Source organism: Manduca sexta, unplaced genomic scaffold, assembly GCF_014839805.1.
Source record: "Manduca sexta isolate Smith_Timp_Sample1 unplaced genomic scaffold, JHU_Msex_v1.0 HiC_scaffold_2484, whole genome shotgun sequence".
In the NCBI taxonomy this organism is placed as follows: domain Eukaryota; kingdom Metazoa; phylum Arthropoda; class Insecta; order Lepidoptera; family Sphingidae; genus Manduca; species Manduca sexta.
Genome location: NW_023593453.1, coordinates 1 through 16,496, shown reverse-complemented (window position 1 = coordinate 16,496; position 16,496 = coordinate 1). Strand labels below are relative to the sequence as shown.

Genomic DNA, 16,496 nt, shown 5'->3' with positions numbered 1-16,496 from the left:
GGTATATCGAGGGTAACCGCCTTCTGTCAGATAGCCAATATGGATTCCGAAAAGGCAAAAGCACGATAGATAGTATTAGTATTTTTGTGTCCGATATCCGCCTAGCTTTTCTGAGAGCAAATCAGTGGTTGCCACATTTTTAGATATTAATTCAGCATACGACAATGTCGTTCCCTCCATTCTAAGCAAAAATGCATGATCTTAACATCCCCGGTATGCTATCTAATTTTATTACAAATTTAATAAGAGAACGATGTATTCATATTTGTCCAGATGATGCTACCAAATTATCTAGAACCGTATGTAGGGGTCTACCCCAGGGGTCAGTGCTAAGTCCCTTACTATACAATATTTACACATATGACCTGGAATCAGCTTTAAAAAGTTCCGTAAAAATCCTACAATATGCAGATGACCTCCTTCTTTATACATCAGAAAAAATTACTTCTAGTTCTTGTTCCTCTATGTCATCAGCTATGAGATATTTAGAGTCCTGGATGACTCTAAATGGATTAGATCTTTCAACCTCTAAAAGCTGTTTAGTTTTGTTTACCAGAAAACGCCAATGTCCTTTAATAGAAGTAAAATATAAACATGTTATGATTCCGGTAAAGACCGAAGTGAAATTTCTTGGTGTTTTATTAGACTCAAAACTTACAGGTTCTCAACATAGTGATTACTTAGTTACTAAATGTGAACGGAACTTGAATATTTTACGTTGTCTTACAAGGTGTTTTGGTGGGGGGCGCATCCGTTTTCTTTACGACTTATATATAATGCATTAATTAGAAGTCTTTTAGACTATGGTACATTTATCTTGGAACCGGCTAATTCAGCAGCGTTCAAAAAACTTGATTTAATTCAGAACAAGGCTCTTAGAATAATTGCTGGTGCGATGAAATCCAGTCAATTAACGCCCTAGAAGTTGAGTGTGTAGAACCTCCTCTTAAATTGCGAAGACAGTACTTGTCAGACAGATTTTTGTTTAAAGCCTTGCAATTTTCTAATCACGCTCTTTTTCCAATTCTTCAATCTCTTTCTCAATATATTGCAACGTCTTCATCGTGGAAAGAAAAATCACTTCCTTGTTTAGTTATAAGTTTTCGTAAATTTATAAGTTTTCAAGCGCCCACTTATAGATCAGTTTCTCTCCCAATTTTATGGTTGGGTTTAAATCACTTTTGCTTTCGCCGGTGATATGTTATTCCTTGGGCGTTGATAGAGACCACCCTAACACTAATACTCAGTTTAATGAATTAGTAAGCATTAAATGACCTGATTCTCACCACATATTCACTGACGCATCAAAACACTCTTTGTCAGATTATACGGGCGTGGGCGTTTACCATACTCAGTATAACATTATACAAGAAATAAAGCTTCCTCCAGAAACTTCAGTCGTTACAGGGGCATGTTATGGAATATATAAAGCGTTAGAATTTATTCTTATTGCTAGACTTAGTAAAACTGTTATTTTTCAGATTCATATAGTGCCCTTCAGGCCGTTGAAAAATTTCCTTTCAAATCAAAATCCCACTCAATTGTGATAATGAATATAAGAGAAAAGCTCATAGAATGCCTTTCCAAAAACGTAATTGTAGTTTTATGTTGGGTCCCTGGTCATGCTAATATAAAAGGAAATGTAAAAGCCGACCGTTTGGCTAATGAGGCGATAACAAGTGGTGATGTATATCCGTACATAAATTATTGCAACGATCTGGCTGCACTTCCGAGTACTTTTCTCAGGGAATCCTGGGAAAATGCTGGGAAGAAAGCAGTCAGATAAAAAAAAGGCAAATTAGTATTCGAAAGTCCAATTGGGTATACCGGAGAAGCCATGGTTTTGCAAATTAAATCTTGGTAAGCGATCTACTAGTATATTAATGAGAATGCGCTTGGGTCATGTGTGTTCGCCAGCTCACCTTGCTAGACTTGGTATTATTGGTAGTAGAACTTGTGAATGCGGTGAAGAGGAGGGTGACCTCAATCATATCTTCTTCGCTTGTCCGCTTTTGATAATGCTCATTTTATAAGTCAACTCATTTCCTTTGGAGTTCCTTTTCCTTGTTGTATTTCTTCCCTCCTCTTATTTAATGTAAATATTTATAAAGCTATTTCCTCATTTATTGTACATAATAACATAAAAATATAGTTTGTATATACTTATTAATATATTGTATTGACGAATATTATTATTATTAATATATTATATCTTGACAACTTTCCTGACTTAATCCTAATTCCGAAACCAATTTCCTTCCTGTAATATGTTTCCCTAGCTTTATTGACATTGGCGTAGCACAGCAACATAGTGCTTGTAGCCATAAAAAAAAAAAAAAAAAAAAACTATGTTCTCGAAAAAAGCGCGGGAAACCTTTGAATTTGGCGGGTGTCTTTTTTTACTTTCAATTGAAAATAATTATTTTGTTCATAAATTTAGTCAGATAAGTTGTAAATTGTATATATTTTTTCATTATTTATTTCATTTTAGTGTAGTGTATATAGAAAACAACTATTGGTAAGTGAGTATTTTATTAATATTTAGTTGGGGGTTGGGATGGACGAGCCCCCAGATCCTGGAGGTGATGTTCCCCAACCATCACATTTTGTAACTATAGAAACTGCTTCAAGCATAGACACCGATTGTTCGATTTCCAATACAAATAAAAGAAAGCGCATACGATTAAATAAGGTGTGCAAAACATGTAATAAAAAAAAACGCAAAAATGCAATGGCTGTAGATTCAGGTAGAAGTGGATGTCGTTGTGAAGACAGTGACGAAAAAATCACTGAAAATCCATCACCTCTTATAGCACCGCATACACAAGCTCTTCCATCTCAGGCCTCCCAGTTACCTCCCAATATTTCTGATAGTATTAGAAAAGAATATACTGCATTGGATGCTTCACCATTTATTATTCATGTTGCTAGGTCTAGTACAGGAGAGGTAACACAGGATCTTAATTTGCATCCAATATGCTTTGGCAGATTTTTGCATAAAAACCAGGTGCCAAACATAGTACAAGGCAGTTTGAAGCGTATTGGTCGCAACAAAATTTCAATGGCATTCACAAGTCACTCAGCTGCAAATTCTTTCTTAAAACATCATGCCTTATTGGAAAAAGGCTATGAAGCTTTTATTCCATCTTTTAACATTATCAGGATGGGGCTCGTAAGTGGTGTACCGGTGGACATGTCTGTAGAGGAAATAAAAGAAAATATTAGGGTTCCTTTAGGTTGTGGCGACATAATAAAAGTAAGACGCTTAAATTTTAAAACAATAGTGGATGGCTCTGCTACTTGGAAACCATCCCAGACTATAGTGCTTACTTTTGATGGTCAGGTCCTTCCCACAAGAGTATTTATGTGTTTCAATTCCCTCAAAGTAGAACTATACATTTATCCTTCAATTCAATGCTACAATTGTTGCCGGTATGGACATACTAAAGATACATGCAGATCTAAACCAAGGTGCTATAAATGTGGACAAGGGCATACTGGTACATCTTGTGATTGCGACCAAGATAATAGTTATTGTTGTCTTTGTGGCGGCCCCATATTGCAATTAGCAAGGTTTGTTCAGAAGCCAGTAGGCAGACAAATATAAAAAATTATATGGCCCAAAATTGCGTTTCATACTCAGAAGCATCAAAGATACATCCCCCGGTGACAAAATCATATGCTGACACATTAAAGTTTACACCCCCATCTTCTTTTGTACCCAAAAGCCAAGATGTCAAAACTCCAGCCACTCAACCATTGCACAGTAACTCTTATAAAAAAACTGTTTTTCTGAAGCCCCGTTCTCCGCCTAAATCGATAGTTGTAGGAGGTTATTTTATACAAAAATAAATCCAAATTGCTTCGAAGATGAGTTCTGAGGTTAAACAAACATTAAGTAATGCTTGCTTCACAAGTTTTCACTTAATTTTATTTGCCAGCTATTGTATTATACGTGTAATGTAGATAATATTCATTTTGTCACTATTTATTTGGGAGCATAGAGTAGTCTGTAAAACATAAAATGAGTATTAGAATATTTAATAAAACACACGAGAATAGGGGTATGACTATGTACTGTCGTAGGAAACAATTTGTTATGTCAGTTGTGACATGACACAAGGTCTGATTTTGATCATGTCATCAAGATCTTCGTGGACTTTTATAATATTAAGCGTGTCAAACAATTTTTATTCACATTGGTCCAAATTTAATATTTGTAGGGTACAAAATAATAATTCATTTGTATATTAAAAATTTATTACTTACATACAATATACTTCCCTTACTCTACTTACTAATTAAAGTCGCTAAATTACATTAGCTAACATAATATCTCACAACTGTATACGTAAACAGACAATCACTGTCATAATATCTAAAGAGTGTCAGCCTTAAGAAAGTAAAATGAAGCATTTAATAAATACAATAAATACCTGATATTGAAACTGACATACTCCAAAGATATTTTCAACAAATTATGTATAATTTATAATTTATTTGTAAATTTAATCACATTCTTTACAATTTACAGACAGATCGTAGGGAAAAATTAGCAAATGAAATATATTTTTAGAGTGGTATAGTCTGCACCAAACCGCGTGAATGTTCAATGTTACAACACTTTCCCACTGGCACTGTCATCATTGCGTACTTTCAAATAACTTTTCACGAAAATATTTAATTTTTGTGCAAAAATGCTTCTAAACCATCCGCACATCTATAAAACTCCGAGTCTTTTGGATTAAAGTACCGACAATTATCGAATATTTTAGTCATATCACCAATAAACTCACTTAACGTACTGTATATTTGTTCGTTCACTTTTCGTTCCACAGTCTGCAGATCTGTAAAAAATACAAAATTATATTTGAGTTTTGAAATTATTACTATAATTTATATTATGATACACTAGCGTCCCGCCCCGGCTTTACCGCGGTAGCAAAACATATATGCCTACATTTTTTATTTTGTCGTATTGTTTCTCTCAGCGCGCTTCATGGCTCGGCTTATATAGCAACAATAGTTGAAGATCGCGGACGATGCTGCGCGGGGGCAGTTTTATCACGCGTGTTGTGTCGGTGTGAGACCGTTTGAATTTATTTTGTTACGTTATAGTTTTAATTTTGCGACAACCCGTAAGATTATGCAGTGTTTTCAATGCAAGCTCCTAGAGGATTTGTTTTTTTTCCGATATCTTCTACAAACATCGTCATATTTTAACCAGTTTATACAAAACATTTATGAATTGTACTCATAAACGTTTGTGTTTAATCAGTCTTCGTCCATTGATGAAAGCCGTATGGAAACCCATTTGGTATTTTTGAGTTTATCTCTTTCAAACAGACGGGCGCTGCGGGGGTAATTTAGTAATACTGATATTCATAAAATTACCTATTGAATGTAATGTTAACTTTATACATGCTGCATACACTAAAAAAAACTTTAAAGTGATTACTGAAGTAAGAATAATTCAATATACGGCAGACGTATTGTTCTGCACTGGCGTAATGAATTCAAACATGCCAGTCCAGCGGCCTCGGCTCGATTAGCATGTGAAAATGAGTACTTCAAGCATGCGGATAACGAAACGGGTATATTCGCAGTAGCTTAGTATACCCAAGGCGTATGTGTTTTATCACATTGCTGTAGTAGCAACACTAGTAACACAACAATATATGCTCTTAATAACATTACAAGACATACATACCCATTGGTTCCTTTATAACTTTGTAATAAGTAGGTGCCTCTCTTGGATCTACAGGTTCCATAAAAGGCCAAGCATTTTTGTGTAATTGTATTTGTTTTACAAGCCTCTTTAAATTTTCAAAGTCTTTGGGTGTTAATTCTTTCATGTTTGCAAAATTCACAGAATTATTTTTTTTGACAGTTTGGACATATATACTCATCAATGTTATCAGCTTCAGATTGTAGAATTCCAACACATCGCCCATGAAACCAATCCTGACACCGGTCACAGCAAATGTAAAACCTGCAATGAATAATTATAATTATATCCACATTACAATATTAACAAGCCTAGTCACATAACACATATGTCATCATATGTCAAAGCTTTAGAACGTATTAGCTGCGCCCGAAAATCATTCATGTGAACGTACGAGTAGATCTATTGCAGCCTGTACTAAAACGACAGCATTGTCACGACGCGACGCGGTGCGAGGGCTCTCGGCGTGGTGTATACTTATTGAAATAGGTAATCAGCAGTACATAATATATTTCTTCACTAGTCTTATATATTTTAATTAGGCTTAATTAACTAATAAAAGTAATAAAAATGTACAAAAAATTACCAAAGAAAAATTATGGATTAGTAAGCTTCACCACAAGTTTAAACATAATAAATTGCGGTTTAAAGCAACTTCCACATTTGTAACTGAAATTATTGAGGTAATCAAAAAATATGCCGAAGTCAAAAAATTTATTGTAGATAGTGAAAACCCTACGTATGTACAAATGATATCCAACATTAATTCGGTTTTATAGTACATTGAAGATTTGGGTACGCGGCTGTCTGGAAAGCCGGTAGGGTATCGATAACCCAAAGTGCTCCAGCAAAAACTCGGTGTGAATTGTGTGTTAATCCACATCTGTATCAAAATAAAAGGGTGTGCTATTTTCGCCGATTGCGTAAAGAAATCAAAATAAAGAAAGCAAGACGATTTTTATAAGGACCTGTATGTGGTGAACGTCAAGTACCTCATGGTTACACGTTGTACCGATTCTACAGGCTGAGTATGAACTGAATAAACCGGGATTCTTTAGTTTCTTTTAGTTTCGCGGAGAAAGTGCGTTACGACTACCGCACGCCTTCATGGGGGGCGACTGGACTGTTATGTTAAGTTCACCGTGCCTTACGACCCGGCGTTGAACCGCCTGGATTTGATTTGATTTCTTAATAGATCTTCGGGCGACCGCCGGGCCGAGTCTCTAACGTATATACAACGAACGGCATACCAACTACAGCTCCGCGATGGCCCTCTTCCTGTGACGGGAGTGTCTAAGTCGTGGTCCGCAGCCTATATTCAATTATTTTTTGGTTTTTAACTGTTTTTGAAGACGGTTTAAATTTTTATGAAAATACCCGATGAAGTCTCCTGGTTTAGTGAATATAGGAACATTTTCCCGAATTCAACATCATACGATTAGCGTTACACCATGAATCGATATCTAAGTTTGACTGGATTAGTGACAATATATTGTAATAATTTAATAAATTTTAAGACGTCAGACGTCAGCAAAAACTGTGTATTTATGATGAATGTAAGAATTGTTATTGACATAAGCTATGAATGGAAGGGGGCCCAAATAGGAACCCTGAGGCACTCCAGATACAGCGCTATACTCATGCGACGTGTAATCCGAACATTAATCATGATTGTATGCATATACAGATAAGAGTTATTTAACCAAACGTGAATGATTCATTTTGTCATAAGTCCTGCTGAAATTTGTGCATATAGTATCAACTCAAACCCTTGTCTATTTCTGGGGCCAAGTCAGAAATAAAGCAAGTTAAATTCGTTTGTATTGATCGACCTTGTTTAAAGCCATTTAGATTAGGTGTTAGGTATTTTTTAAAGTGACGAGACAGACAGTGCAGATAATAAGCTGCGACTAGAGCAGTTTGCGCAAGATAGAATCTGAATTACCGTTATGGGAATATATAGAAAAGAAATTTGATGCGAACAAATTGGCAATATCACATACATTTTCAACTTTGATATCGTTTAGGTGCACACATGAATGGCTAGGAAGTATTGCTGCCGCACTTATAATTACAAATTGGCAAAATTAATTTATGGTCTTTAGTAATAACTAATTTAATAAGAAACTTATTATAGTCAGTGCACCACTGATTCAGCAATGTATGATCTCAAATTCGAGGCAGTTTATATTTAATTTTATCACGAAGGTTCTCATAGTTCCGATATCTTAACCGGTATTTGTTTTTTTCAATGGATACGTAAACCATGGTGGAAATTTCCTCTTCTTACTAGGGACTATTTATAACATTTGTTATTTAACCTAAACATTTTATATTATATGATTTAATACGACAGTAGTCGACCTGTCGGTCGATTAAAAAAAAAATAAAAAAATTGAAACACTAAACCTGTAATTACGTCATCAAATAATTTTGACGAAACAGGGAAACACGGTCATCCCATTATTGCCAACATTGACGTAACTACCTCATTAAAACTTTTAATGTCATCCGAATTCGTATTCTCGCTAAGTTAAAATACTTACTGCGAATTGTCATAGGGCTGTCGACATAAGCAGTAAAGTTCTTGTGTTTCCTCTGCGCGTCGACAATCAGGACACACATACTCTTCCATTGTTTTACTCATTTCTTCGGTCACCCCAACACAATCGCCGTGGAACCAATTGCTACAATGTTCGCAACCAACATAAAATCTGGAATAAATAATATGGTAAAAGAATACATACCCTTTTTATTGTAGCTTTAAAGCATGTACAAATATATAACGTAGACCCAACTTGACAATTTCAAAAGTTCATGTTATTGGTCGTAAAAAATATTTTCAATAAAACGAAATTTTCAGTTTGTAATGTCAAAATAACATGATTTCTTTCAAAACTATTGTTATAAACATTGTATTTATAATAATAAACAGGCTATAAGTATCATTTATATACTGTTTTATATTCAATTTCAAAATTAATATTATTTGTTGGATATCTGTTGTAGTCGTATTGTTTTATATTACGGCACGAGATTGAATTAACGCACTAGCTGCTGTGTCAGAACAATTAATAATTCGTCGGTGCGGCTCTCCACACGTCAGGCACGACCCGTATTAGCCTAAGGAACCCATAAACCAATGCGACGGCTAACGCTACGTATGTAAAATGAGCGCTACTGCTCTACCAGATTCATATCAGCAGCGCATATGTTTTATTTATGCTCATTTTATGAGGCTCAACATATGCTCCTGCATCATTACAGATTTTTTATAACAAACCTGGCATCTAGTGTTTAGATGGCCATTTTATGTCGGAAAAGAAACTTGCTCGCACCAGAGCCCTAAGTAGGAACCACTTTTAATATTTATATGTAAGTATTGTATGGCAACTCACTTAGTATTGTCATAAGGAGTACGGCAAATGCAAAGAAGTTTCTCTTTTTTGCCTGTTCTTTTGTTAGGTTTGGGAGTAGACGCCACGTTCCCACCACTACGCCGTTTTCCACATCGAACCTCTTCTTGTTTGCTGCGCTCGGCGCGAGTTCGTAAAGCTATTTCTGACGAAAGTTCTTTCTGTAATATTGTTTTTATTTTAGTTATCAGGATAACATGTTTGACTAAATTTGTATAACAACAATAGTGTAACATCACCTGTATATCAACACCAAGTTCTTTTTCGAGGAGTCCCCTTTTCTTAATGATGTCTTTTTTAAGCATTTCCTTGTGCTTGAAGAGTAGCATTTGCAAACGTGAATGATTAGAGGCGGCACGACGACGCTCCTCCAGTAGTGTGGAGGGCGTCGCGGGCGGCGGTGCGGTGCCGGCGCAGGCGCGAGGGCGTGCGGCGCGGGCGGCGCGTGCGGCGCGGCGCGGGGCGCGGGGCGGCGCGCGTGGCGGCGGCGCCGGCGGCGGGGACGGCGGCCGAGCAGCGCGAGCGCGCTTGCGCGGGCTGCTGTCGATCCACTCGTCGTCGTCGTCATGGCGGGAAGATACGGCCCGGCGACGCAACGGGGGCGATGGAGACATCGTACTTGCGGGACGAACCTCTCTTTCTACTTGTACCTCAGGCTTCATTCGTTTTTCTTGATATCGCTGCAGTTGAAGAAGCTTTTCTTCTATTTCTGGGTTTAGGTTTTCCTGTTTCAGTGCGCTTTTGATAGCTGGAATTTGAAAATTGACACCTTGGCCTATATTTTTAATGGTACATTGATGATTATATTATTCATGATTATACTGCACAGTTTTTGACTAGCACTTAAAATTTCATCTTTCACATTATAAAAAATAAATAGTGATTATGTGATTGTAATCCAAAGGTTGGGCTCATTATAACCTGTTTTTTATTATATTTAAAGGTAAAAAAATTATACTCCTGAAACAATACAATATTTATTCTGTGGAAGAAGACCAATAGCAACTTGTAGATAGGTTGTAATACTTACTTTGTTGTATATAGTCGGGGTTAATACAAATTTATTACTCTGAAGGGCATCCTGGGCAGAGTTGATTATATCTGTCTTTGTGTTGTTTCCCTTTATTTCTTCTTGCTTAGAAGGCGTTGCTTCCTTTTGACTCCCTGCCTCGGCAACTTTATCTTCGCCGTTAAGCAGGGGTTGACGCTTAATTTCGTCTTCATCTTTAGCATCCTATAAGTAGAAGTTTGAAACTTGGATAAAATAGAGCTGTAACCAGCTGAGCTGTATTAGAAATAAATCATTCTCTTTCGATTCATATTTCAGTGTTATTTTTACTATTATAACCGAAACGGTGAAGGTATGTCATAAAAAATAAAAAGGGTGTGTAACATAAACAATTAAGTATCAACATAACATACGTTTGTGGGAATATATATAAAATTTTAGCAAAATTAGCGCATTTTAAATATTAAGAACTTTACATCGTTGTTTATATAATATCTAACTTCATACAAGGTTTGAAATAGTGACTGAAGATTTAAGTAAATTGCCCATACACCCCACAAAACGTTTGCAAGTAAATTATAACATAAAACAACCAAATGGGACTGAAATAAAAGTCGATCTTTTATTAATATTTTATTTAAATCATTCCTATAGTTATATCATTATAATTAATTTTACCTTAGAAGTATACATAATAACAGGTGGTGTATGAGCAATTCTCGATGTGAATGTATTTGTTAACCAATTTCTAAAAAATAATATTATTATAAGTTACCGTATATTTTTTGAGTGATTAATTTCGGAAAATCTGAAAAACATAGCATTACAAACACAGTACTAATAATACTACACCTAATATTTACGAGTTGGAAATCAAAAATGGATGTCAATGTTTGGTACTGTACTGTACACCAATTACTCTACTGATTATATTATGCTACAAAGTTTTAAGCTAATATTTTATCAGTGGATGATATATGTCATTAAAATGTTAAAAGATTAAGTAATTAGCAATATGAGATATTACGTCTCGATTTGCGCGTATCACGTTTAACTTCAGAAAGTATGGTTTCATTTAAAAGATTGACATGTAATTCGTCTACTATCATGTTAAAATAAATCAGTAACAAATCATACAAACAACGATATATCACAATTTACCTAAATAAAATGTTGATACTATATTGTATTACAGAACTACTGTTACATAATAAGTATATAAATCAAAACTTCCAAAGGGTTTATACAGTACAGAAGATCTAGAGATTTTCTCTGACAGGCATAGAATAATTTCATTGTGATTTTATATATGTATTACGTAGAAATTAATTCTGTATTAATATTATATTGCCAGCTAAAAAACTTAATTTTCAGGCAACTTAGCTAATCTCATCATCTGAGTCTCTTTTAAAGTTTAACATAATGCAATAAATAAGTATGCTTCTCTCAGGAAACGTAGCAATCGTAAAATTACAGTGGATCTTATAAAGTCACCAATATTATTATCCCATATATTAAATTATACATTTCACCTAGACGCATATTTTATTAATGTACTAAAACCAATTTAAAAGATTACATTGAGGAGTGTTTTAAATATTATTTTTAATCTATTTGGAACATAAAATATTAATCAATATTCATACTGAATTAATGAAGATATTTTTTGTAATAACATAATTATAGTGTTGTTAATTTTGTAAATAAAATTAAAATTGGCGCACATTTAATAATACAGTTGAAAAGAAATTAGATACATTGTGGATTAATTTCAGACAGGGAAGTGTGGATTGATATAGAATTTTCACTATTTGTAATGGTAAGCATTGAGTGGAATCTCGTTGTTGTAATGTACTCTAAAATTTTATTTTATATATTGATAATTAGTCATGATTACAATATATATAAAGGCTGCGTCAGCAAAACAATAATAGAACCTCCAGACGTGTACCACGTCTGGGGTTTATTCCTTTATCACACACTTTTTACTTTACATCTATGCTTAGAGTAACTAATTGTATTGCTATTTCCAAGAAGACAAGTATGTGATTTCAATAAGTAACGCAATGTAAAATTGACCCTGTATATTATGTTTCAAAAGATTCGCTACCTAACGAAAGATCAGCTACACATACGGCATACCATTTTTACATATCTAGCATGCGCTTTTAGATCTTTGTAGTTTTGCTTTATAACACGTTCGACGAACTGTCATACTGGCGTTGCGCGCTTAAAATCATAATAAGTCCACGGACTACAGGCAATGTAAAACTAGTAATCGTTTTGCTGTTCCAAAATATTTTTGTTCACTTGTCAATGTTCCATTCCATTGGCTACACAGAGACAAACAAGACAGATTGCACACAGATAAGAATAAGGTGTAAAAATTATTATATTTAACAAATTTATTTATTTTAAGATCAATTACTTTTATAATGGGATCTTATGTATGATTACGGAAATAAATCTTTTGTTAAAAAGAGAGATCGTTTGGGATTATGAACTTTTTAATCAATTTACTGCAAAATATATGTTCTTTAGCAAAATCAATTTTGTCAATCATATTTTTATGCCGCCTATGATCTTACCAACTAAAGCGACCTGTTAATTCGAAATTATATTTTGTATTTGTTTCTTAACCATATTGAAAATAATATAAACTCTACGAATTATGAATAGTCCTACTTTTTCCTATCGCATCAGTCTTTGTATATTTTTATCAAATTTATGTTGAGTGACTACAGTAGGTTAAGAATTCTTCAACAAGTCGTCAAATTAAAAAAAAACAGATTTTTAACTTGAGCAACGCCAAAATACACACTTTGTGTGTATGTGTGTGTGTGATTTTATTCTTCGTTGATCGACCGGCATTGTACTTAGAATTACCATGACATTGAGTTGCATATAGATGACGGTAATCACTTATTTTTTCATAATCTACTTGTATTTTAGCAGTATTAAACAATTTTCGAAATTCACCTACGATTACAAAATTCCCACCAAAGACATTTTATAGATAAAATTAATGACATCACTGTTGCTTATGATCTCGCCACACGCCGAAATGTACCCTCAGCTGTATTATTATAGGCAACGCCAAAATCACCACAAATAAATATGAAAATGCGTGTGAAATATTTTTTAATTTAATAAAGGTATAAGTTTGTCAGCTGGGAATATTAATGACAAACAGATGGGATGATGAAGTAAATATAATTTCTAAATTCAAAATCAATGTAATATTAAAATTATATTAACAAATAGTCCACACACATTCCCGAATGTGAGTATAAAACAGTTACACAAAAAACTAATAATGTAATATCATATTTTACTATGGATAAGCTTTTGTAAATACTATGAACGGGTGACTTAAAGATCTGCTCTATTTATATAAATAAATTATATACAATTACACAGTACATTTATTTACAATTTCATCTTTGGTATATGTGACCAATGTAAAAAATTAATTTATCGGTGTATGTCTGACATTACTAAATGTCACTAATATATTCAAGTATATATATGTAGTCGCTAATCAATATTTGTAATGAAAATATAAAACTCGACACTATGTTGTAACTTTTTTATAAGGTCACTCTCATTAGTATAGCCAGGGCGCTGAGTTATTTGTAAGGGAACACCATATGAAGCTGCATGATATAACATTATCACTCATCCAGTCTTACAAACATATTCGTGTGATATAACATTACAGGAGAGCAACATACAGCATCACCTCTATATGTGAACATATGCACACAAAATAAAACAAATTTAACATTATGACAAATTGGGTATGTGACTATGTTTGATTTTGAGATTCAAAACTGAAATAATGCTATGTGCAAGATTGGACGTGGAGTGGAGATATCGCTCCATCTCTTTCTTTCGCACGCATCGTAATGCTGACCTCACATGCAAGTATTTGGTCATCGTTATTTACTTACATTTGCAGAATAAATATATCTTTATCTAAGTATTCCGTCCCTTTTCTGTTTTCTGACACTGACCACTACTTCCTAATTTCAATGGCTATATATAACTTTTTTCACCAGATTTCAATGCATTCTACTGTTTTAGAATTTATAGGACGTGCATATTTTATAAAAGTTATAAATATAAATAAGTCAAATACCCCATTTGTTTAATTTTTAGTCTCGACGTTTCCAAGACTTTCCAGCCTTCATATGGTGGCTGAGGTTGTCGGTCATCGAAAAAGTTTACAATACCTACTTAAATGTTTTAATTATGCAATATTTTAAATAATTTGTTTTCATTTACGGTCCGATCTACACAGAACTCATATGCGATTAATGAAGGCAATCACGATTCTCCGTGCAGACAAAGAGATTGTGTCAGTTAGGGATACGTCAGAATATAACAACAAAATCAAACAACGTTTTCGGATCGAAGTACGTATAAAATAATCAAAGAGACTCGGCTAACAAAATTTTAAAGACTATAGGCTATTTAATAAAAATTACTTCGATGAGTTCAATCTACACATAGACTTATTCATCCATCGCCTGCAACTTATAGATATTATAATACAACTTTTGGACAACCGACGCATTGGTCCCCCGCGTCCCCGTGACCATGAAGGCTGCAAAAGTTCAAAACGTCTGGAGGCAAAAAAAAAATTATCGCGACAAAATCCGTCAAATAGTTTTATTTCAATGTCAAACATTCGCGTAAACATAAGAAATCAATACGCACACTGAGTTGTATATAATAGTAGTATCTATCCAGATTAAGGACTTTTGTTCACATGTTATATATAATACAAAGTTGCATGCTATGTATATTAACTCGAAATACTTTTCAGATAACATGAATAAAAGTCTGTATTTCATGTTTCATGTCATCTAATAATAGTAAATTACCTGATGCGTGGGCACGGCTAAAGGCTGCAACGTATGAATGGCCGGAGTAGCGACGGGCGTTAGAGGCGGCGGCGGCGCGGCTGCACAGCCAAATACATCTTCTTCCGGGCCCAACATGCCTTGTTTGCCTGTTGATTCTTGTGCTACAATATAATAAAACGGTTGAAAATAATCATTTTTCACTTTTTAATGTCTATAAGTAGGTATTTAAAGTTAAAAAAAATATATGCCTTTCAATAGTTGCTGTTTCACCTGATGCTGCACTAGTGCCAGTTGTTGTGGAGTCAAATTGTATCCATGAAGACCTTGAAGGACTATGCTGGGACCACTGCTCGTCTGCATTACCTGTAAACAATTAATACTACCTTTAGACATCCTTATAGAAACATTAATATATTTTTTTAACATACATGACCTGAACTTGCTTTAAAACTTAATATTTCAAATTTTAAATATAAAAAAATTACTGTACTGTACCTGTGCCGTAACAGTCTTTATGACGGTGCCCGGTGGTTGGCCAACTAGTAGTCTCTTCTCGACAAGTTCATCTTCAGTGCAGGTTGGTGAGGCGTGGCAACAGGTGTGACTGGCGCGGCAGGCGCGACAGCGGGAACGGGCAGGGTGGTCGTCGCCGGCGCAGGTGCGGGCGCAGGAGCGTCACCGGCGCCGATAGGCCTCGCCGCCGGGCTCTGACCTATGTGCGCCACTATTTGGGCCTGGTTATTACCAGTCGGCCGGATAAGAACTTGTTGACCATTGACAGTCGCGAGTTGTATCTTGCCCGCTGCTATTTGCTGCACGAGCGCTGGATTATTAACGACAATCTGCTGAGTAAACGGGGCGAGCGCGGGCGGTTGCAAGGCGGGCGCGGGTCTCGGCGCGGGTGCGCTGCACGAGCTGTCCCTGCACCAGCACGGTCTGCACGGGCTGCACGCGCGGCGTGGCGGCGGCGCGCACGCCCGCCTGCACCACCATCTGCTGTGGCGGCTGCACAACCATTTGCTGCGGAGACTGGACCACTACTTGCTGACCAGGCTGTACTACAAGCTGACGGCTGCCCTGAACCACTATTTGCTGGGCAGGTTGAGGAGCTACGCGTGGATTCGTCACAGATTTTGGTTCATCAGAGTTGGCTTTAGTCGCGGGTATTCTCTCTGTTGGGGTAGTTCCCACTTCTGCATGTTTCGGTGCAGGGATGCTGCAACCAATTGACCCGAAATACCCTGCTGTCCAGCCATAACCACATGGAGTTTGCCATCTGCCATCTGTATCAGTTGCTGGCCTGCGAGTAATCCTCGTACAGTTATCTTTCCATCAGGAGCACGTATTATTTGAACTTTTTGTGGACCTTCTTTTGCTGGAGTTCCGATGGGTTTTGTTGGAGTTCCATCATTGTGTCCAGATTTTGAAGAACTACTTAAGGGTTGACTGATAACTCGCGTAGAACCATCGGC

At 35.7% G+C, this 16,496-nt stretch overlaps 1 long non-coding RNA gene and 1 pseudogene across 2 annotated transcripts; both read right to left on the bottom strand.

The window, feature by feature from the left end:
- Window positions 1-2,678: 2,678 nt before the first annotated feature.
- Window positions 2,679-4,137, bottom strand: LOC119192207. 2 transcript variants are annotated; one of them, XR_005113593.1, is made up of 2 exons: window positions 3,640-4,137; window positions 2,679-3,197 (listed from the first exon to the last, which is right to left on the bottom strand). It is a non-coding gene; the product is annotated as an uncharacterized LOC119192207 (long non-coding RNA). The 2 variants fall into 2 exon arrangements; XR_005113592.1 differs by lacking the exon at window positions 3,640-4,137 and adding an exon at window positions 3,331-3,559.
- A 105-nt stretch (window positions 4,138-4,242) lies between these two features.
- Window positions 4,243-16,493, bottom strand: LOC119192208 (annotated as a pseudogene).
- Between the last annotated feature and the right edge of the window lie 3 nt (window positions 16,494-16,496).